The 24,282-nt window shown below is 38.5% G+C and overlaps 2 pseudogenes; one reads left to right on the forward strand and one right to left on the reverse strand.

Moving 5' to 3' along the window:
* Window positions 1-745: 745 nt before the first annotated feature.
* LOC133571200 (5S ribosomal RNA) lies at window positions 746-854 on the reverse strand (annotated as a pseudogene).
* Window positions 855-2,580: 1,726 nt separating this feature from the next.
* Window positions 2,581-2,689, forward strand: LOC133571236 (5S ribosomal RNA; annotated as a pseudogene).
* Window positions 2,690-24,282: the final 21,593 nt, after the last annotated feature.

Here is a 24,282-nt window from a genome sequence, read left to right on the forward strand (position 1 = left end):
CGCACAGATTAAGAACACTGAACTGTGACGACTGCAATAACGTCTTCACCGTCAGACGCCATCTTGCTTTATCCTCGCCGTGTTTGCTTCCCGCGCAGTCTTGTCAGATCTCGCGAGAGAAACAATTAACCAGCGCTTTTCCAGATGTCGCGAGAGAAACAAGTACAAGACAGCTCTTTTCCAGGTCTCGCGAGAGAAACGATTAACCAGCTCTTTTCCTGATCTCGCGAGAGAAACAAGTACAAACCAGCTCTTTTCCAGATCTCGCGAGAGAAACAAGTAACCAGCTCTTTCCCCTCCACCCCCAGTACAACTATTTCAACATTCTGAAAATAAAAATAAACTTTTACATTTTCAAAACAAAAACATACAACTTATTTTGGTAAATAAACAGTAGCTTATATGACCCCTTTAAATCATAAGTTCCCTGATCAGAGCGAGACGAGTCGTGGCTCCTCAGCTTCATGCAGGACGGAGTGGTAGGAGGCGTGGGCGAGGTTGACTGACTGCAAAAGACCACACCATTATTTTTAAATCAATCTAAATATTGCTCTAGTTGGTATTTGTGTTTGAAATCCTGTTGTAAAGGTTTGTACCTTCAACTGTAGTTGTAAATATTAAGTGGAATTTTATTATAATAACCGAATATATTCCCTCATTTTGGAATAGTTGCAATTAAAGCAATACATGAATCACAACAGCTGTAGTCTCAGCACTTTGTAGCGCCCTCTGGCGTGAGTGTAAAAGCTTACAGCACCTGGTATTCCCAGGCGGTCTCCCATCCAAGTACTAACCAGGCCCGACCCTGCTTAGCTTCCGAGATCGGGCGTGTTCAGGGTAGTATGGCCGTAAGCCGAAAGACGAGGTAAAATCAACCTTTTTAAATGAAACTTTTACAGACGGGATGGGAGACAATTGTTATTTATCTTAGAGCCTGGCGCGCATGCGTACACTAATGTGCCTTTTCTGGCTGTGTGATTGTCTTCCTTTGCTACGGCGGTCAAGTTGCTTTCACGGTGGATATTTGCCTCCGGAGCTCCAGCGGAAGCTCCCCCTCACTGTGCCCACACTGCTCTCTCATGCTGCGGGGAGATTGCAGGAGAGGTGCCGCTCTCAACACTACTTTATGCTTAGGGACCGTCAATAAATTACTATTGTCTTCGAAGATGTATATCTGCTACATCAAAACACTGATTCATCTAAAAGGAGGTCAAATAAATAGTCCTACATTTTTAATATCGTTCCTGATTTTATAATTTAAATATTTTTTTAATATAAACAATAATTATTTGTTTTAAACGTCTCCATGTCATCATGCAACTTAGTAACCAAATTCCACTTTATATTAGCCGTGCTAACCTTTTATTTTAAAATAGGGTCAAAAACATTTTGATATTAAAAATAAATGTTTCTTTTCAATAGATTCCTGGTCATATGATCTAAAATCCCAAATTCACTTGATATTTGAAGTGTTTTCTCTAATGTGTTTCACACCTTTTTGTTTTAAAATGTAAGTTTAATTGGATCTTATATAAATTTGTAATATTGAAAACCATGGTTTCATTTTTAGCTCCCGCAACAACTACGACTATCCAACATAAAACCAACTTTACTCTCATTTGAAGCTAATAAAAATGTTGATAATTATCTGTATAAGATATATCATCACGCAAATGATTTTTATTTAAAAACTTTTTTTTAGTAAAAACCCTATTTTAAAATAAAAGGGTGTGCGTTACACTAAAAGGTTAGCATGACTATTTAGTGGAATTAGGTTACCAAGTTGTATGACATTGAGACTATTGGGAAAATACCCTTATTTTTTTATATCAAACATGGATATAATGTTAAAATTATTAAATAATGGGTATGCACAATAAGGAGGTATGACTAATTATTTACTTTCTTTTAGATGAATCAATGTTTTGATGTAGCAGATATACATTTTTCAAGGCAATGGTGATTTATTGACGGTCCCTACGCATAAAGCAGTGTTGAGAGCTGTGATTCAGCACCCCCCGCCACCCCAAAAGAGACAAGCGGTAGAAAATGGATGGAGAGCTGCACCTCACACAGCCACAAAAAGCACATTAGTGTATGCATGCGCGACAGGCTCTAAGATAAATAATAATTGTCTCTCACCCCCTGTGATGAGGTGGCGACTTGTCCAGGGTGTACCCCGCCTTCCGCCCGAATGCAGCTGAGATAGGCCCCAGCACTCCCCACGACTCCAAAAGGGACAAGCGATAGACAATGGATGGATGGATGTCTCTCAGCCCGTCTGTAAGAGTTCCATTTAAAAAGATTGTTTTTACCTCGTCTCTCGGCTTACAGCCATACTACCCTGAACACGTCCGATCTCGGAAGCTCTAAGATAAATAATAATTGTCTCTCACCCCCTGTGATGAGGTGGCGACTTGTCCAGGGTGTACACCGCCTTCCGCCCGAATGCAGCTGAGATAGGCCCCAGCACTCCCCGCGACTCCAAAAGGGACAAGCGATAGACAATGGATGGATGGATGTCTCTCAGCCCGTCTGTAAGAGTTCCATTTAAAAAGATTGTTTTTACCTCGTCTCTCGGCTTACAGCCATACTACCCTGAACACGTCCGATCTCGGAAGCTAAGCAGGGTCGGGCCTGGTTAGTACTTGGATGGGAGACCGCCTGGGAATACCAGGTGCTGTAAGCTTTTACACTCACGCCAGAGGGCGCTGTTTCTACTTCTTGCAAAAGAAAACAATGGTTTTTATTTCACTTTCAGTTCAATTTACCCTAACCTGTCTAATATTTATCCATCTTTGAGCTGTTTTTGCCATCTTACCCGGCTACAAAAACACATATTATAAATTGACCAGTCACGGACTTTTGAGCGCTGATAGTCCGTCAATATGTTCAACACCGGGGTGATATGAACCAATCAGCGTGCCTTATTCCAACATCTCCAACTTTCTAAGCCAATCAGATCCGCCTCTGTCCAACTTTCTTCAACACATTTAATATTTGGCCAATGACAGAACGGCTGGTTTACTTCCGGCCTCATTAGCATATTTCAACATGTAACCAATCACGGATGATGATGACATTCCGCTACCTCCCAAGAAAGGAACTTATTTTCAAAACAATTTATACTTTTGTAACACTAGAACGTACAAACAATATTTAATTTTCTGCAGCTGATAAGAAGAGGGGAGAGTATTATTCACCTGTTCACGTTTAGTAAGGTGAAGATACACAACTACAAGAAGTGAATGCAGTAACAGTTTGGCCCTACAGACGTTCTAGCAATATAACAATATAACAATGTATCATAATTAATACACAATATGAGAATGTGTGCTGTATAAATGGATGAATGAATTACTTAATTTAATTAGAACACAACACGAGCAACATCATGACAGTAAATATGCAGGGATTGATTGATTGATTGATTGATTGATTGATTGAAACTTTTACTAGTAGATTGCACAGTACAGTACATATTCTGTACAATTGACCACTAAATGGTAACACCCCAATAAGTTTTTCAACTTGTTTAAGTCGCGGTCCACTTAAATTGATTCATGATACAGATATATACTATCATCATAATATAGTCATCACACAAGATTAGGATTACCTAAACTGATGTGTTGTGTTAATTTAGTAATATTAAAGTGTAGTTGTTGTTGATTGTTTTATTTCATTTATAATTAATTGAACACAACATTAAACCGAGTACAAGACCAAATGTGCCAGATTTTGCTAATGTATTGTGTTGATTAACAATAGAAAATATATGACAATGATTTACTCGTCAATTACTTTATTTTATTTATAAAAGTTAAGACCCAAAATTAAAAGGCATACAAGAGCCCATGTATTTAAAAAGTATTAGTTTGCATTTCTCTTGAAAGACTTGGATGAATAAAGGCAGACACAACGTCTTCAAATCATGTCAGACTCGAGGTGGACTGTTGGCCGGAAACAGTTTGTCAGCACTGGGACCTGAAAAATACTCCTGACTTAAAAATACTCATACATAAAAACAAAAAAAAAGAGCAAACAGGTGAAAGTAACGAGAAAAAGTTGCAATGTTGATTCTTGTAACACAAGGTGTTTTTTTTCCTTTAAAGCTGTCATTGCTCAAAAAATAATAATGAATCAAAATAATGTTGTAATGAATTATTGACCTATTGAAGGCTCCAATTACTGCACATTAAAAATTCCACTTTTAAATATTTGTCGGGGGAAATATTACATATTTGGTGTGTTTGCATATAAAAGGCAACATTTTCTTTGACAAAAATAGCATAAAATATAAAATATATTAACGTATAATTGACGGATAGATCTAAAGTTGATATCAAAGTTTATAGGTTTAAAGTTAAAAAAATAAAAATAGCGTCTGATGTTGTGGGAGAACACCTTGCAGCCCTAACTCGGGGCGGGGCGGGGTTTGGTGGTAGCGGGCGTGTATATTGTAGCCCGGAAGAGTTAGGGCTGCATGGGATTCTGGGTATTTGTTCTGTTGTGTTTATGTTGTGTTACGGTGCGGATGTTCTCCCGAAATGTGTTTGTCATTCTTGTTTGGTGTGGGTTCACAGTGTGGCGCATATTTGTAACAGTGTTAAACTTGTTTATACGGCCACCCTCAGTGTGACCTGTATGGCTGTTGATCAAGCATGTCTTGTAGTCACTTACGTGTGTCTACAGAAGCCAAATACAACATGTGACTGGGCTGGCACGCTGTTTGTACAGGTTGTAGAAGACGCTAAAGGCAGTGCCATCACGGCACGCCCTTAATATTGTTGTCTGGGTGAAAATCGGCAGAAATTCAGGAGAATGGTTGCCCCTGGAGATTTCCGAAGGGGCACTGAAATTCGGGAGTCTCCCGGAAAAATCGGGAGGGTTTACAAGTTATATATATATATATATATATATATATATATATATATATATATATATATATATATATATATATATATATAAAATTATCTTTATAATATTTATCATGAACTATGACCCACAACTACGACTCTTACTGGCCTACTGCCTTCAGTAATGGCACCATTACTGATAGTTTGGAAATCGGCACAATCTTGTGGGTTTTTTTTAGCCAAGGAACAAAAAAGGATTGTCCCAATTCAGCTGGTATACATCCACTGTTGTAAATGATGTTGCACAACGTTAATAACTTGTTAATAATTTTGTAGTGTATTTTCCGTAACATAGGGCACACCAGATTATAAGGCGCACTGCCGATGAGCAGGTCTAGTCAGGTCTATTTTATACAAAAGGCACACCAGATTGTAAGGCACATTAAAGGGGTCATATTATGATTTTTTTTCTAAATTTAAAACCCTTCCTTGTGGTCTGCATAACTTGTAATGGTGGTTCCATCCATCCATTTTCTACCACTTGTTCCTTTCAAGGTTGCGGGGGGTGCTGGAGCCTATCTCAGTTCTTTGGTGAAAATGTTTCATAGATTATGTTTTACAGATCATCTTCAAGCCGTCTTCAGACCGACGCTTCAGGATGTTCTGTGGGCGGTCTTATTTACGTGGCTTGGACAGCGTCTTCTCCCCCTCATCTTTGTTGTAGCGGTGTAGCGTGCAAGGACGGGAGTGGAAGAAGTGTCAAAAGATGGAGCTAACTGTTTTAATGACATTCAGACTTTACTTCAATCAATAACGGAGCAGCATCTCCTCATCCGTGGCTCACTAGTGCAACAACAACGCCCGAAATGTGTCCCTTGAAAAAACGTCCGACTCTCTAATAACTAAAGTCCGTGGGTGAATAATGTAAACTCACTACACCGGTAGTTTTTAGGGCTTCCATGGCGAGATATAAGTTACAACTTTACACTACTTTATATTAGAAATGGCAACAGCAGAGGATGAATGTCCCATAACAAGAAGATAGAGAAAAAGAAGAAGCTTATCGACTGCGGTGTCGATATGGTGCCGGACTACAATGGCGGAGGCGCGCAAATTGTCAGGACTTATGCAGATCCCAAATACACATCAGCAGGTACCAGAAGGTAAGAAAAGTTGATTTTGCATAATATTGTGTAACAAAACGCCATATGTCTCCTAACAGGTGCCATTTTGCGGTCCTTATACACACACCATAATAAAAGCCGTATGTTGAATCATAGCACCTCTGACTACGCTAGCCGTAATGCTCCGACAATCCATCAAGCATTGCTGCTTCTTAGCTTACCAAAGTCGTACTAAAACATTTTGACAGATTTTTGAGCACTGTGTGTTATGTTCTATATTCTCATGCACCAAATAAAATAGCTTTGAGGTTGGTAAGCACAACCAGAATTATTCTTTCGATTTTTTAAAAAAATTATGAATTTTAAGTGTGCCTTATAGTCCGGAAAATACGGTATCATGTTCATTTAGAGCTTTCAGTGATGATTCTGTTGGTATATCATCTGGACCAATAGCTTTTCCTTTCTTTATTGTAAATATTACTTCCTTTGTTATAATATTATGTCCATCAGTTAACTCTATAAATTGCATTTTTGCTCAGTTTGTGTCATCATATAGCTCAGTTACATATTCAACCCATCTGGTTGCTATCCGTTTTGGTCTTTGATAGCTGCCTTTTTCCTAGTTTTTCTATGTGATTTTCCAACCCGACGCATCACTACCTTATCGTGATGAGATGGTTCGCGCGCCGCCATGACCTCAAGAGCTATGTTGGCTGGAGTCTAATACTCCTGGCAGGGTCTCCCATGCCGAACAGGTAGAGACCAGACCAAGAGTGATCCCACCAGTTCTCCAGGTTAGGGGTTGGACTTAGGGCCAATAACCCGCTCCCGTAAAAAAGAGTTTATTACAGAAACCCACAGCAGAGCAAATTCACTAGCGGGAAACGCTGTAGCCAGTCCTCGAAATGAGAGAGACACCATGACCCAAGGGCCAAAGCCAACAGAACCAACGGGACGCCCTAAGGCCGAAAAAGCTACTGCTGCACCCCAGAAAAACGATGAAGATTGGAAATTTGAATGTTCGAACACTTTACACAAGTGGCAATATAGCACTGGCAGCAAAATAACTAACCACCAAAGGAATCGACATCATAAGAATCTGCTAAACACACTGGACAGAACAAGGAAAAGTAGAATTGGCAGAAGGAGAAACAATCATTTACTCTGGAAGAGACGACGACAACCACAGGCAAGGCGTAGGCATACTAATGTCAAAAACTGCAGCAAGAGCCCTGATTGATTGTACACCTGTCAACGAAATAAATATTTAAGCCAGGTACCATTACCAACACATCAAACTGACTTTCATACACACCTATGCCCCAACAGAATATGCAGAAGAACAAGCAAAGACGTACTTGACAGGAGGAACAAACACGACATGTTGATTGTGACAGGGTTATGAGAGAGTCATGGGCAAACATGGGCTCGGAAGAAGGAACAACAATGGAGAACGACTCTGCAAAATGTGTGACATGAATGAGCTGGTCATAACTGGGACTCGGTTCCCACAAAAAGACATACACATGGCAACATGGGTACCTCCAGATGGGAAGACCAAGAATCAGATAGATCATACACTTGTCAATAAGCGTTTCAGGAATTCAGTAGACGATATACAAGAGCGGGCAGCACGGTGGAAGAGGGGTTAGTGCATGTGCCTCACAATACGAAGGTCCTGAGCAGTCCTGGGTTCAATCCCGGGCTCAGGATCTTTCTGTGTGGAATTTGCATGTTCTCCCCGTGACTGTGTGGGTTCTCTCCGGGTACTCCGGCTTCCTCCCACCTCCAAAAACATGCACCTGGGGATAGGTTGATTGGCAACACTAAATGGTCCCTAGTGTGTGGATGTGAGTGTGAATGTTGTCTGTCTATCTGTGCAGACCATCATCTTTTGCAGATAGATCATTGTTTTCAAGCTTCATGTGGCAGCCTCCTAATGTTAAGTGTTACCAAGCTCCTTGTGGCAGCCTCGTGATGTAAGTAATAGGTTATGTGTTTTGTGATCTCTACCATTGTCATCCTTTTGATGTGATACATGCTAATTCTCTTTATTCTCTATTTCAGGATTACGATTGTGGCAGTGTAAAGAATGCAGTTTGGAACTAGCAAGCAGGTATTTGTTGTTGCAGCATTTTAGGCAGACTCATGGGCATTTAAGGGGCAGTTATCGCTATCCATGTCCATATACACATTGCCCATGCAGTTTTAGTGAGCTACTAAATCATACATACAAAGTTCATGGTAAACAGCAAACTCCCACATGCAAAGACCTAACGACAAAAAGAGATTATTTTCAACACATAAATCGACATCTGAGGCGTAATGAAACGGTTCCATGTATATTTTTAGCTTGCTCATTTAAAACAAATGTATACAGTACATTTAACACAAACAAAAACAAGAACCACAGCCAACATGCATTGATAGATTTTAAAGCTAATGTCAGACAAATTGTGGACGTCGTGTCCTCCGGACCAAAGAGGAAAATAACTATCCGGATTGTTATAGGCGCAAAGTTGAAAAGCCATCATGTGTGATGGTATGGGGGTGTATTAGTGCCCAAGACATGGGTAACTTACACATCTGTGAAGGCACCATTAATGCTGAAAGATACATACAGGTTTTGGAGCAACATATGTTGCCATCCAAACAACATTACCATGGACGCCCCTGCTTATTTCAGCAAGACAATGCCAAGCCACGTGTTACATCAACATGGCTTCATAGTAAAAGAGTGCGGGTACTAGACTGGCCTGCCTGTAGTCCAGACCTGTCTCCCATTGAAAATGTGTGGCGCATTATGAAGCCTAAAATAGCACAACGGAGACCCCCGGACTGTTGAACAACTTAAGCTGTACATCAAGCAAGAATGGGAAAGAATTCCACCTGAGAAGCTTAAAAATGTGTCTCCTCAGTTCCCAAACGTTTACTGAGTGTTGTTAAAAGGAAAGGCCATGTAACACAGTGGTGAACATGCCCTTTCCCAACTACTTTGGCACGTGTTGCAGCCATGAAATTTTAAGTTAATTATTATTTGCAAAGAAATATATAAAGTTTATGAGTTTGAACATCAAATATGTTGTCTTTGTAGTGCATTCAACTGAATATGGGTTGAAAATGATTTGCAAATCATTGTATTCTGTTTATATTTACATCTAACACAATTTCCCAACTCATATGGAAACAGGGTTTGTACATAATGTGTGGAGATGGCGATAGGCAGCCAGAGGATGTGGGAGTTGTTATCGTAGGCTTTAAAGTCCTGAGCAACGTGGACATTGTCATCATGAGGGTCATAATAATATTTGGCCTCATTTATGCCCTTGATCTAAACTTTGCAGACAACCTCAAGTACACATTTGAGTTTTTCCAGAAGATCCTAATGAACCTGGATGGGCACAAGCTGAACACAAAGATACAGCAGCTGGAAATCAAGTTGTTTGCATGAGAGGTGAACACTTGTTGACAAAGTTCATCATCGGATCTTTATTTTTGTTTTTGCCTTCATTTTCACCCATTTAAGACAATTTGACCTACAACATTTTCAACTTGAGAATTGGACTCAGAATTGACTAAGTTACAGGGAAGAAGAGTGAAGTGCTGAAGTACACAATCAACATATGAAATGCAGTCATGGGGAGTGGAGAGAGATGACTTTAGGGTTTAGACTGGATCAACTTTACCTCCACATTTGATCTCTGAGTGTGACGACCCTCCACACTTCTCTCCTCCGTTTCATCACTCAACTCAGGATAAATGGATTGAGTTCCATTCAAGATTTTGGATTTTTATTTTTTGAATAGCTAGTACTGTCTCATGTTTTGTTTTTACTTGCTAACGTTCAAAAGCTATTTGCTAACATCCCATTAATATCAGATTCCTGCTCTGTGAATGTTAAGTTTTTCTTATTTATTTTTGTTTGTTGCCAATTTGATGCATGGGAATTTTGTATTTGCCTTCTTTTCTTTTCTTTACTGAATGCAGCTGAGATAGGCTCCCGCAGCCCCAAAAGGGACAAGCGGTAGAAAATGGATGGATGGAACTCTATTCCATTTAGGCTAATGGCTACATTAGCACACTTGCGCAGGACTCAAATGTGTTTTTGCAGTTTCCTGAGTGTTCATTTTACACCACTTTAAACTATTTTGGAGAACCATTTCTCGTAAAGTTTGCCTGGAGTTATTTAAGAAAAGGTAAAACTGTTTCTTGGTGTTTTATAACTAAGACTGAGTTCTCTATGCTTTGTATCAAGTCAATTTGACATCTTTGTTTATATAAAACTAAGTTCTTGGTCTGTGTTGGTACGCAAATCTGATATCTTTATGTAAAATTGACTTCTTGATGTTTTGTTTTCACTCAAACGCAACATTTTGGTTTGTGTTTGCAAGTAACTTTGACATCTTGTGGTGTTATATTCAAGATTGTTGAATTAAGGATTATTCTACATTAAAAATACCAACCAGGTTTTGTCTGATGTGTTTTTATGGGATGTAGGGTGATTTTTAGCTTGCTTAATTTCCAATCAATTTTGAGTTTGGCACATAAAATCAATTTCACTTAGTAACCAAAATAATTTCATTTGAGCTGTATTTGTTAAAAATTAGTCTGACAAATGTAAATCAATTTTGCTTAGTTATTGCAATAATTTCAGTTTGGCTTTATTTGCTAAAAATTAGTTGGATTAACACATTTTTGTTGAATTGTGAGAATGTACTAATTTTGAGTTGGGGCAACATATATTTGTTGGATGGAAATCCTGCCCTCATTTTAATTGAGTTTATCCAATCAGTCATTTTTTTTAGCGTGTGGTGTCATTTTTCTACCTGTTAAGAGAAGTATTTGATCTTAAATATATAAATAATCCTCCATATTGGCAGCCATAGTGATTCATTTATTCAGCAGAGCATTAAAACTTGGATCTGACAAAAAGTAAACACAAATGCTGTCTACCTCGCTGATAAAACATGATAGCAACATGCATCTGCTAGCTCATGATCGCTCCCACTTCTCAGTGTGGCAAGTTGGATTACTACAAGAGGTGCTTAAATCTGTATTTTTAGTCTTATTATCAAAGAATAATGAGGTCACACTTATATTAAAACATTAATGCTGAGGTTTCGTCCAGTATTGGGCTGGTGATGATGATGATGATGATGATGATGATGATGAAGATGTATATGTGCAAGTGAACAATTGGATCCACAAGGGACAACAACCCTTTCCACAGACTACACACACACATCAGAAACATAAATGTTAGAAGCCTACAACAATATATGTGAAGAAGACTTTAGGATTAAAAGTGAAGATGTGAGGTGAAATAAGTACAAATGCAGCAATAAAAACAAGCAACTCCACTCACGATGGCTCTAAAGTTCAGTGATGTGTTGCTAACTTCAGCATTTTTCTTCTTTGTTGATGTTTTGCAGTAGTTAACATCCATGATGTAACAATGCTGCTAATCTACCAGAGTCCACATTTTGTTAACCATTTTATTCATTCATACTTTTAGTTGGATAATAACATCAATAAAATGCAATGGAAAAAATGTGTGGAAAAAAACCCAAATGAAAATAATAAGATGTCCTCTCTTTAACAATGACAAAATACAATAAAATAGTAGCTGTGGAGTCAAAAACTCAGAAGTGGCAGTAATCCATGCCCTACGTGGTCAAAATCTGTGAAAACTACAATTCCCAGAATGCCGAGGTAAAATGGCCGCCAAATTGAAGGCAGGTGAAAAGGAAGGAGGTCAGTCAGACTCATTCACCAAACAAACTACATGGAAGGAAGAACAGCTAGCAGCCACAACCGCAAGATCCACTCAACGAGTTTCTCCAAACACACCAATGGTCGGTGAATATGCTTCATTTGATGACCATGGAAATGTTTGTGTGATATGCTTAACTTGAACCTGCAAGCTTGTTAAATTGCTTACTGAACTATCCTACTTTGTTTGCCTTCAAGTTAAATGACTGCATTACATTTGAGCATTGATTGCATACTGTGTTTGACCACTTTAAAGCTCATGTAAAAGTTTAAAGCTGAAGTTAAAATGTTAAAAGGTTTCAAGCTTAAGTTAAAATAGCAAATGGTTAAAGTTAAAAGGTTTAAAGTCAAAGCTTATGGTTTAATGTTTAAAGTTTAAAACATTATTCAGCGGTTTAAAAGCATTTGTAAAACATTGTTTGAAAATAGCTGTGTAATCACATTGTTAGCATCTCTGTTTTTGTGGTTTAAAGGTTTACAACCTACTGATGATTTTGAAGATCAACTGAAATTAAACCAACAATGCTTCAAGTTGGAAAATAAAAAGTTGATCAGTTGGAAATCGTTTGTTATCCTTGGGTCCTTTTTGGAGTAGAAGAGTGGAACTTAACAGTAGCTACATATATAATACACAATACATGCACACAACTTAAAAAGTAAGTACAGGACAACATATAAGACTAGAAGATGAGAAGCACTACATACAACATCAAATATACATTCTTATTAAACATGCTGTGTTTTTAAACTACATTTAGCACAATCACTGTTTAAGTGTTTTTACATCCCTGCAGCTTCCACGACTGTTACACACTTGTGTTTACTGACCTGATACTTATACCTGAACCTTTTAACACACGCAGAGCAACTAAACGGTTTCTCTCCAGTGTGTGTTCTCATGTGTGTGGTCATGTGATGCCTGCTGGAGAAACTCTTCTTACAAACAGAGCAAGTAAAAGGTTTCTCTCCAGTATGTGTTCTCATGTGTAATATCATGTCATTCTTAGAGTAGAATCTTTTAGCACAAGCTGAGCAAGCAAAAGGTTTCTCTCCAGTGTGTGTCCTCTTGTGTCTGATCATGTTACTTTTATTGGAGAAACTCTTCTTACAAACAGAGCAAGTAAAGGGTTTCTCTCCAGTGTGTGTTCTCATGTGTGTGGTCATGTTACGCTTTATGGAGAAACTCTTCTTACAAACAGAGCAAGTAAAAGGTTTCTCTCCCGTATGTGTTCTCGTGTAATATCACGTCATTCTTAGAGTAGAATCTTTTATCACAAACTGAGCAAGCAAAAGGTTTCTCTCCAGAGTGTGTTCTTATGTGTCTGGTCATGCATTGTTTTGTGGCGAAACTCTTCTTACAAACAGAGCAAGTAAAAGGTTTCTCTCCAGTGTGTGTTCTCATGTGTGTGGTCATGTGTGGCTTTGTGGAGAAACTCTTCTTACAAACAGAGCAAGTAAAAGGTTTCTCTCCAGTGTGTGTTCTCATGTGTCTGGTCAAGTATGGCTTTGTGGAGAAACTCTTCTTCCAAACAGAGCAAGTAAAAGGTTTCTCTCCAGTGTGTGTTCTCATGTGTGTGGTCAAGTGTGGCTTTGTGGAGAAACTCTTCTTACAAACAGAGCAAGTAAAAGGTTTCTCTCCAGTGTGTGTTCTCATGTGTGTGGTCATGCTTTGCTTAGTGGAGAAACTTTTCTTACAAACAGAGCAAGTAAAAGGTTTCTCTCCAGTGTGTGTTCTCATGTGTGTGGTCAAGTATGGCTTTGTGGAGAAACTCTTCTTACAAACAGAGCAAGTAAAAGGTTTCTCTCCAGTGTGTGTTCTCATGTGTGTGGTCATGTCAACCTTTCTGGAGAAACTCTTCTTACAAACAGAGCAAGTAAAAGGTTTCTCTCCAGTATGTGTTCTCATGTGTCTTGTAAATTTACTCTTTTGTCTAAATAATTTCCCACATTCAGAGCAGGCAAAGTGTTTGTTGTTAGTGTGATGTCTCGTATCACCTTTAGAGTCATTTTTACTCTCCAAAGGTTTTTGGATGTGGTCACTGTGATCAGAAGAGTGTGACATCATGTGGTCCATGTCTGACAGTGGAGCAAAGATGCTGTCTGGTTCTGACTTGATATCTTCACAATGCTCTCCATCAGCTTCTGTGATGTGTTGACTTACAAGCTCCGCCCCTCTGTTCTCCTCACTTTGACTGTGATGAAGCTGTAAGGACTGAGCTTCATCTTCATCATGAAGCTGCTCCTCTTTAATGTGGGAGGGGGCTTGTAGCTCCTTCTGTCCCACACTGGTGTGCCACTCCTCTTCATGACTCCCCGCTGACACCCGCTGGACGTCTGCAGAACAAATGAGGTGTTACTGTATTGAAGTTTGCAGTATTCAAACTATTGACATGTGAGCTAGGCCAAATAGACAGTGATGGGCAAGCTACCTGGACAATGTAGTAAGCTAAGCTACAAGTTACTCTCAATTAAATGGAGCTAAGCTATCCTCAGAGAATTGTAGCACGCTACACTACAAGCTACACTGCAAAAGTAGCTTGCCACATCAAATATATATATATATATATATATATATATATATATATATATATATATATATATATATATTGGCCCACATGTATAATATCAATGTTTATGTTGTCCATGGAAAGAAGTTAGTAAGAAGCAAAAGAAAAACAACCAACCATGGATGACAAAAGGACTGAAAAATGCTTGTCACAAAAAAAAGACATTATATGGAATATTAATAACACAGACATCCATAGAGGCAGAAAATAAGTATAAGAAATATAAAAACAAGCTAATTGGTATACTAGGAACATGTAAGAAGGAATACTACAGACAATTATTAAAGAAGAACAGAAACAACATGAGAGCAACATGGGGCGTCCTAAATAGCATCATTAAAAATGCTGCTAAGAAAGATTACCCCCAGTACTTTCTACATGGAAATACAAAAAATGACAATATGAACCAAATAGTTGAACGTTTTAATGATTACTTTGTTAATATCAGAAAAAATGTGGAACAAAGATTTCCAATGCAGATGATGGATCAGTTGAGGACTTGAGTGAGCTCATAGACAGAAATCCCAATTCCATGTTTCTTAAGAACGTGACAAAAGAAGAAATAATCAAAATTGTAAAACATTGTAAATCCAAGACCTCAACCGACTGTCATGGAATAGATATGGTAACCATAAAAAAGGTTATAGAAGACATTTCAGAACCTCTGACATATATCAGCAACGTATCATTTCTAACCGGCAAATTCCCTGACAAAATGAAAATTGCAAAAGTCGTACCAATTTCTAAGAATGGAGACATACACCAGTTTACTAACTACACACCAGTTTCATTACTTCCACCATTCTCCAAAATCATGGAAAAACTATTCAATAGCTGATTAGATTTATTTATCAACAAAAGTGGGACGCTGGTGGAGAACCAATATGGACTCCCAGCAATTATCTCAACATCTGGTCAACATATGTAATAACAAGTGTATGTAAGATATTGTGTGTGTGTGTGTGTGTGTGTGTGTGTGTGTGTGTGTGTGTGTGTGTGTGTGTGTGTGTGTGTGTGTGTGTGTGTGTGTGTGTTTTTGAGACATGAAAAAGGAAAAGTATCTTTAATATGAGGAGGTGTGAAAAAGTGATGACATAAATCATGGTCCCATTAACATTGCATCTAATACTAGATTATGTGAACATTGCTCCAAAGTCAGGATTTTTTGTTGATTTAATGTCAGTGTTTCCCACACATTCATTTATTTGTGGCGGCCCGCCACGAAAGAATTACGTCCGCCACAAATGGATTTTTTGGCTTTTGACTCGCTCGACCGCTCATAAAAGCAATGGGACTGTCTGTGAATGTTGCTTGTAGTTACACCTCCGGTGCAGTAGGTGGCGGTAGCCTACTATGCATTGTAACTCCGCCAATAGCACTTAATTCACCTGGTGGGCCAGAAGAAGAAGAAGAAGAAGAAGAAGAAGAAGAAGAGGGACGGACGGGATGAAAATATTCGCCGGCTACTTTTCATAATGATGGCGCTTCCTACGTTTCTACCTCAAACGTCCAAAAGCTGCTGAAAGCCTTGATCCAGGATGCCATGGGGAAAAAAACTTAAATGGTGCCTTTTGGCGATAGTTAACAGCTTGGTGGCTCATAGCCGGCTAGCTAACGCTTGCTAGCGTGGTAGCATTGCTTCATTTTTACAGGTGTTATAGGTAGATAGTAGTGATGGGTCCGGCAACACCGATGCATCGGCGCATGCGTCGAGCTCATAGAGCGAAACCCTGTGTCGGTGCGCGTACCGCTTTTAGAAAGTCACGTGACCGATCATGAGCTGTTTTGGTCACGTGACCGATACGCAAACTGTGTCGCACTGACGCCTCCTCTGTGCCCTGTGAGCGTGTCTTTTCTACAGCCGGAGAAATAATAACTAAGAAGAGAAAGCGTCTAAAATTGAATACGTTGGAAAAACTGTTTTTTTTTAAATAAAAATGTGTAAAAATAAATAAATAATAATTTCCAGGTCCACAAGCATCCTCATTCACAACACGTTCTCTTAGATTTCCATGTTATGATACATGTTCACATTATTTATTGACTGTATCTAAAAAAGACCAAAAATATATTTTTATTTAAATGAAGTTATGAAATAATCCTAAATGAAATACAATGACTTGGTTTATATTATTGTATATACTAGGTCAGTGGTTCTCAACCTTTTTTCAGCAATGTACCCCCTGTGAATTTTTTTTTAATTCAAATACCCCCTAATCAGAGCAAAGCATTTTTGGTTGAAAAAAAAAAGATGAAGTAAAATACAGCACTATGTCATCAGTTTCTGATTTATTAAATTGTATAACAGTGCAAAATATTGCTCATTTGTAGTGGTCTTTCTTGAACTATTTGGAAAAAAAGATATAAAAATAGCTAAAAACTTGTTGAAAAATAAACAAGTGATTCAATTATAAATAAAGATGTCTACACATAGAAGTAATCATCAACTTAAAGTGCCCTCTTTGGAGATTGTATTAGAGATCCATCTGGATTCATGAACTTAATTCTAAACATTTCTTCACAAAAAAAAAAATCTTTAACATCAATATTTATGGAACATGTCCACAAAAAATCTAGCTGTCAACACTGAATATTGCATTGTTACATTTCTTTTCACAGTTCTTTTTGACAGACATTTTAGTGACAAACCTGAGCTTGTGCTTCACTGAGTTTATGAACTCACATTCATATTTTGTTGAATTATTATTCAATAAATATATTTATAAAGGATTTTTGAATTGTTGCTATTTTTAGAATATTTAAAAAAAATCTCACGTACCCCTTGGCATACCTTCAAGTACCCCCAGGGGTACGCGTACCCCCATTTGAGAACCACTGTACTAGGTCATAAAATCAGTGTCAGTTGAGTCGGTCCATAGGTTGCCTGTAGGGATTTTTAATGTCCAGCAGATGTCAGTATTTAGTGACACAGTATCGACACAGTATCAATACAGTTTTGCAATGTGTCGAAACGCTTCATGAGGCCTCACAACCCATCACTAGTAGATAGATTATAGCTGCATCGCTCGCGGCTCGTCATATATTTAACGTTAATCCGCGATTTCACCGAGCGTTTCACTGACGGTGAGCAGCCTGACGCTGCTTCATTAACACCGCCGCTGTTTGACTCGGGGGCCGGGCAGACGCACGTAGTAACAGTCACGTGTTTTCATACCGACGAGCTAACGTGTCCAGGTTATAACCCTGTTGTCAATAAACACAAATGGACTGAAGCTAAATTGTCCACTGTCCACTGCAGCATGTGAATGCAATGAAAAGAATAAAATCTGAGCCAACCAGCTGTTAAAATGTTGTCCAGGTTAATGTTTTGGCCATTAAAGGCCCTTCATTTCAAGATTTCAACTGTGATCGGGCTTTAAACAGGTGGCTGACCTGTTCAGATGGGTGTAACTGCTACTGGTCAAATAATGTGAAATAGCATTTAATTGTACATGTATGCAATGCCATTTAAATGTAATTATAGATAATAATAATAATAATAATAATAAATACTGTGTAGTGTTGTAAATAGTCAACGGGAAGAATTTTAGTAAGATATAAGCCATGAGCACTACACAGCCAGAAAAAAACCTAGGCAGGACAAGTAAAAATATTGTGGCAAGTAGATTTGAGAAGTCAGGCAAGTAGAAAAAAAACCTTAACGTTGAACCCTGCATGTGTTGAGCTGCTGGTTAGACGGCACTGTACATAGAGCGCTTCTGCTCGTTAGTAATACATTCTAATGTTGGATGTTCACTCCTTCACACAGATGAGTATAGAAAAATATTTTCAACGGCCGAAAAGGGCTCGACTTGGAGAGGAGGTAGGCCTACAGTCCGGACCACAGGTGCGACCAGTTCAGCAGCAGCAGGAGGAGGAGGAGAAGGTTGACTGACTGTGGCAGGACACCTCTGCCTCTGTTTCACTTCATGTTGCTGGTAAATAATATGGTTGTAGTAGTAGGCTAAAGTTAAATTATTTTGTATTCACTAATTAAAGGGGCAGAGCTTTAAGAGACATTTTAGCTTTTATATTTTATAAGATATATTTTTTTGTAAGAACCACAATTAATAAATATATTTCAGTGAATCACTAATTGTTCAAATCTGTATATAAATATGTACATAAAATGTTGTAATTATATTCCAACTCCGCGTTCTTCTTGGTCATCGCCGCTGCCGCCGCCACCCCCCGACCACACCACCACAAATAGATGCCTGTCCTGTGGGAAACACTGAATGTGCATAAAAAACTAACATTGACAGGTGCAAAGGCAGCAATATATGATAAAACAAGACGGCAGCTAAAGAAGGACTAAAGAAGGAATTCCCTATTCATCCCTCTCTGGTCAACATATGTAATAACAAGTGTGAGTAAGAAATTGAAATGTGCCTCCTTTGGCCAAAATGTATAAAATAAATATGTATATAGAGACATACTGTAATAACTTGAAGTAAATAATGAAGATTAAAAACCAATTACAAACAAAACATTTAAAACAAAACTTATTAAAAGTAACTAAAAGCTTACCTTTTATTATATTTGCATAGTATGTATATATTAATGTTATAAATACACATCTTTATATATCTAGAAAGGGTGGTCCTAAAGTCACATCTAATAGAGAGCCAAATACTAGAGTCTGTGAACATTGCTCCAAAGTCAAGATTTGTTGTTGATTTAATGTGCATACAAAAGTGAACATTGACAGGTGCAAAGACAGCAATATATGATAAAATAAGACGGCAGCTAAAAAAGTACTTCCCTATTCATCCCCAAAAAACCTGCCAGGTGAGCAGCTGATTTGACCACTTCTGGTGCTGACGTAAGACAACCTGCGTCCCATATGTTTATTTTAATGAAATAAGTTTATTTCCATCATATAATCAACCATCAACCATTCTGTGTGAGCAGTTTAACAGTACAGATGATACATATTTAACAATCATACACATTTACACACAAAATGAAAAGAAAAAGAATGACGGAAAAAGGAATAGGCTGAAGCCCATCCATCCATCCATCCATTTTCTACCGCTTATTCCCTTTGGGGTCGCGGGGGGCGCTGGAGCCTATCTCAGCTACAATCGGGCGGAAGGCGGGGTACACCCTGGACAAGTCGCCACCTCATCGCAGGGCCAACACAGATAGACAGACAACATTCACACTCACATTCACACACTAGGGCCAATTTAGTGTTGCCAATCAACTTATCCCCAGGTGCATGTCTTTGGAAGTGGGAAGAAGCCGGAGTACCCGGAGGGAACCCACGCAGTCACGGGGAGAACATGCAAACTCCACACAGAAAGATCCCGAGCCCGGGATTGAACCCAAGACCAGTCAGGACCTTCGTATTGTGAGGTAGATGCACTAACCCCTCTGCCACCGTGAAGCCCGAATAGGCTGAAGCCAAAGCTTATATTTGGGGGGATTACCCCCAATACTTCTTAGACGGAAACACAAATAATGACAACATGAAGGAAGTAGTTGAAAGCTTCAATAATTACTTTGTAAATATTGGAAGAAAGGATTCCAGACCCAGTTTCAATTGAGGACTATAATGATACCATAGAGCCAAATCCCAACTCCATGTTCCTCAGTAATGTGACACAGGAGGAAATAGTTATAATCCTGTAATCTAAGACTTCAACTGATTGTAATGGAATTGATATGGAAACCATAAAAAAGGTTCTAGAAGAGATCTCAGGACCATTCATGTATATTAGTAACCTATCATTTCAAATACCCAAACTAAATGAAAATAGCTAAAGTTGCACCAATTTATAAGACTGGAGACAAACACCAATTTACAATCAAAATCATTGAAAAAGTGTCCAACAACAGATTAGAGAGTTTCACAAACAAACATAGAATACTAGAAGAGAACCAATATGGATACACAGCTAATATTTCAACTTTGATGGCTTTAATTGAAATGACAGAAGAAATGAGCAATGCAATAGATAGTAAAAAATGTGCAGCAGCAGTGTTGTTGGATCTAACTAAAGCATTTGACACAATTAATCACAATATTTTCATCAAAAAACTAGAAGGATATGGCATCAGAGGGTTGGTCTTAAACTGGATAAGAAGTTATTTAACCAACAGGAAACAATACGTGAAGCTAGGCCAACAGACTTCTACAACACTAAATGTATCCTGTGGTGTACATCAGGGATCAATACTAGGACATAAATTATTCAATCTCTATATAGATGACATTTGTAAAGTTACAAAAGATTTAAAGTTAGTATTATTTGCAGATGATACAACATGTTTTGTTCAGGAGAGAACACACAGAAGATAATACAAATAATAACAGAAGAAATGAACACAATAAAAACATGCTTTGACAATCTTTGAATCTCAGTAAAAGTAAAATAATGCTATTTGGTAACAGTAGAAGAGAAAGTCAAACACAAACACAAATAGACGGAATAGAAATTGAAAGAGTAAATGAAACCACATGTCTAGGTATAATAATTGATGATAGATTCCATCCATCCATCCATCCATTTTCTACCGCTTATTCCCTTTGGGGTCGCGGGGGGCGCTGGAGCCTATCTCAGCTACAATCGGGCGGAAGGCGGGGTACACCCTGGACAAGTCGCCACCTCATCACAGGGCCAACACAGATAGACAGACAACATTCACACTCACATCCACACACTAGGGCCAATTTAGTGTTGCCAATCAACTTATCCCCAGGTGCATGTCTTTGGAAGTGGGAGGAAGCCGGAGTACCCGGAGGGAACCCACGCAGTCACGGGGAGGACATGCAAACTCCACACAGAAAGATCCCGAGCCCGGAATTGAACCCAAGACTACTCAGGACCTTCGTATTGTGAGGCAGATGCACTAACCCCTCTTCCACCGTGAAGCCCTGATTGAACTGGAAATCTCATGTAAAAAAATATACAACATAAAGTGGCAAAAAACACGTCAATAATGAATAAAGCAAAACATGTTGTAGACCAAAAATGACTTCATATTCTCTACTGCTCACTAGTGTTACATATCTGACTTATTGTGTAGAAATATGGGAAATAACTACAAAAGTACACTTCATTCATTAACTGTGTTACAAAAAAGATCAGTGATAATAATACATCATGTTGGATATAGACAACATACAAACACTTTATTTATTGAATCACAAATACTGAAATTCCACCACATAGTGAATTAGCAAACAGCTAAAATGATACAAAAAGCAAACTATAACCTGCTAGCCAAAAAAGTACAACAATTCTCAACAAAAGAGGAGAAATATAATCTTAGAGAAAAATGTAATTTAAAACATTTGTATGCATGTACAACACTTAAGACCTTCAGTATACCAGTATGTGGATTTAAATGATGGAATGGATTAAGCAAAGCAATCAAACAATGTACTAATATGATCCACTTCAAGAAACTCTTCACACTTAAAGTGTTTACAAAGTACAAAGAAGAAGATAAACATTCTCAATTTATTTCATCCATCATTCATTTTCTACATCATCTTACTCATCTCACCATATGAAATATAACTTACTTCACTCATTATTATTTATTTATTTTTATTGTGATTACTTATGGAGTATATTGTGAATACATTGAGAACAGGAAGTGAACAAAAGTTTTAGCAATTGTTATGTAAAAGAAAAGTGGTAGAATTAAATAAGCTCTGCTTCTTCCTACTCCTTTTCCAACATGTTGAAAAGACAAACTGGAAATTGTGATGTATCATGTTGTATGCATGCATGTGTGATGTATCATGTTGTATACATGCATGTGTGATGTATCATGTTGTATGCATGCATGTGTGATGTATCATGTTGTATGCATGCATGTGTGATGTATCATGTTGTATGCATGCATGTGTGATGTATCATATTGTATGCATGCATGTGTGATGTATCATGTTGTATGCATGCATGTGTGATGTATCATGTTGTATGCATGCATGTGTGATGTATCATGTTGCATGCATGCATGTGTGATGTATCATGTTGTATGCATGCATGTTCCAAATAAACTCAACTCAACTAACACTTGGTGGACATTCAAGCCACAAAATGCAAATGCAGTATTGTTGGTGTAATTTGGATGGTTATAGAGGACCTCCCATTGGCTCCATTGCAAGTGGACTTTTATTTACATTTATGAGTTAGAATTAGGGCTGGGTGATGTATGGAATATACTGGATATATCGTGGGTTTGTCTCTGTGCGATATAGAACTTGACTATATGGTGATATTGGAGTATACGTTCTCACACAGTTGCTTTTAGCTGCAGGCATTACACTACAGGCTCTTCTCACTCTTTCTTGTCTCTCCTTCTCACAGAGACATAAAACAAGCGCACCTTCTTACATACGTCACATACTGTCACGTGTGCAACGTCATACGCTCTCACGGAGCAGACAGGTAGCGGCATGGTAAGGTTAGCTGTGGTGCGAGTGGTAATACAAGAGACAGAAGGTGCCAATCTGGTAACAAATGAAGGCAGAATTAATTCCCAAGACAAACAGCAGGGGGTCCATCGTCTGGCGGTGGTTTGGCTTCAAGCGGGTAGATGGTGAACAAGTATGCGGCAAAAGCGTTGCTACAAAAAGTAGCAGCACTGCTAATGTAGCATCATTTGAAATGTCACCCGCTAGAGAATGAAGAGTGCTTGAAACTCTGCATGTCAACATCTCCGTTCAGTGCCACACCCACAAAATGCCCAAGCAACCATTTCCACATCAACACCGTATGAAACAAATAGTCAACAACAGAAGGAGATAACGTCCGCAGGAACCTACCACATAGTGAAGGACATACACTATTTGATTTCCTATTATGCAGCTCATTTTTATTTGACACTTATTGAAATATCTTGTGTGACATCATGCACAAAAGTGCACTTTATTTGTTTTAAACTACTGTAGTGGCGTTCGGTAGTAGTAGCTTGTTTTAAAATGTCTCTGACAATCTTGCATTTTCTGTTTTGAAATGACATGAATGTTTGTGCCACTGCTTAATAACTGTTTAATAAATACACTTTTGCTAAATTGACTTAGTTGAGATTTCCCTCTCTACATGAAAGTTTAAAAGTAGTATATATTAATGCAGTATGAAGAAGAATGTTTTAATGTAGACACATGGAATCACCATACTGCTGTCATTATATGCATCAAGAGTTCATTCAAGGCTAAGGCAAATATCCACATGTATATGGTGTATCGTGACATGGCCTAAACATATCCACATATATATGGTGTATCATGACATGGCCTAAACATATCCACATATATAGGGTGTATCGGGACATGGCCTAAACATATCTACATATATATGGTGTATCGTGACATGGCCTAAACATATCCACATATATATGGTGTATCGTGACATGTACTAAACATATCCACATATTAATAAAAGGCCATATCGCCCAGCCCTAGTTAGAATGTGATTTTTTTTATATATATATCCACCATCATGCGTGGCGCAGTGGGAGAATGGCCGTGCGCGACCCGAGGGTCCCTGGTTCAATCCCCACCTAGTACCAACCTCGTCATGTCCGTTGTGTCCTGAGCAAGACACTTCACCCTTGCTCCTGATGGGTGATGGTTAGCGCCTTGCATGGCAGCTCCCTCCATCAGTGTGTGAATGTGTGTGTGAATGGGTAAATGTGGAAGTAGTGTCAAAGCGCTTTGAGTACCTTGAAGGTAGAAAAAAGCGCTATACAAGTACAACCCATTTATCATTTATCATGTATTTTATAATGATTGTGAACGATAGAAACAATTCCCCCCAAAAAGTGCAGTTCCCCTCTAAATTCCAATGATTAGATTTAAGACTTGAAGTGTATGAGCATGAAGTGATGAAGCCTACTTGGATGAGTCTTCTAAGACAAAGTGAACAGTCCAGTTGTGATGGATTGAATGCCCTGAGAATAAAATGATATGTGCTTACTTGGACTGTGATGAAGCTG

This window comes from Nerophis lumbriciformis, linkage group LG28 (assembly GCF_033978685.3).
Source record: "Nerophis lumbriciformis linkage group LG28, RoL_Nlum_v2.1, whole genome shotgun sequence".
Classification (NCBI taxonomy): domain Eukaryota; kingdom Metazoa; phylum Chordata; class Actinopteri; order Syngnathiformes; family Syngnathidae; genus Nerophis; species Nerophis lumbriciformis.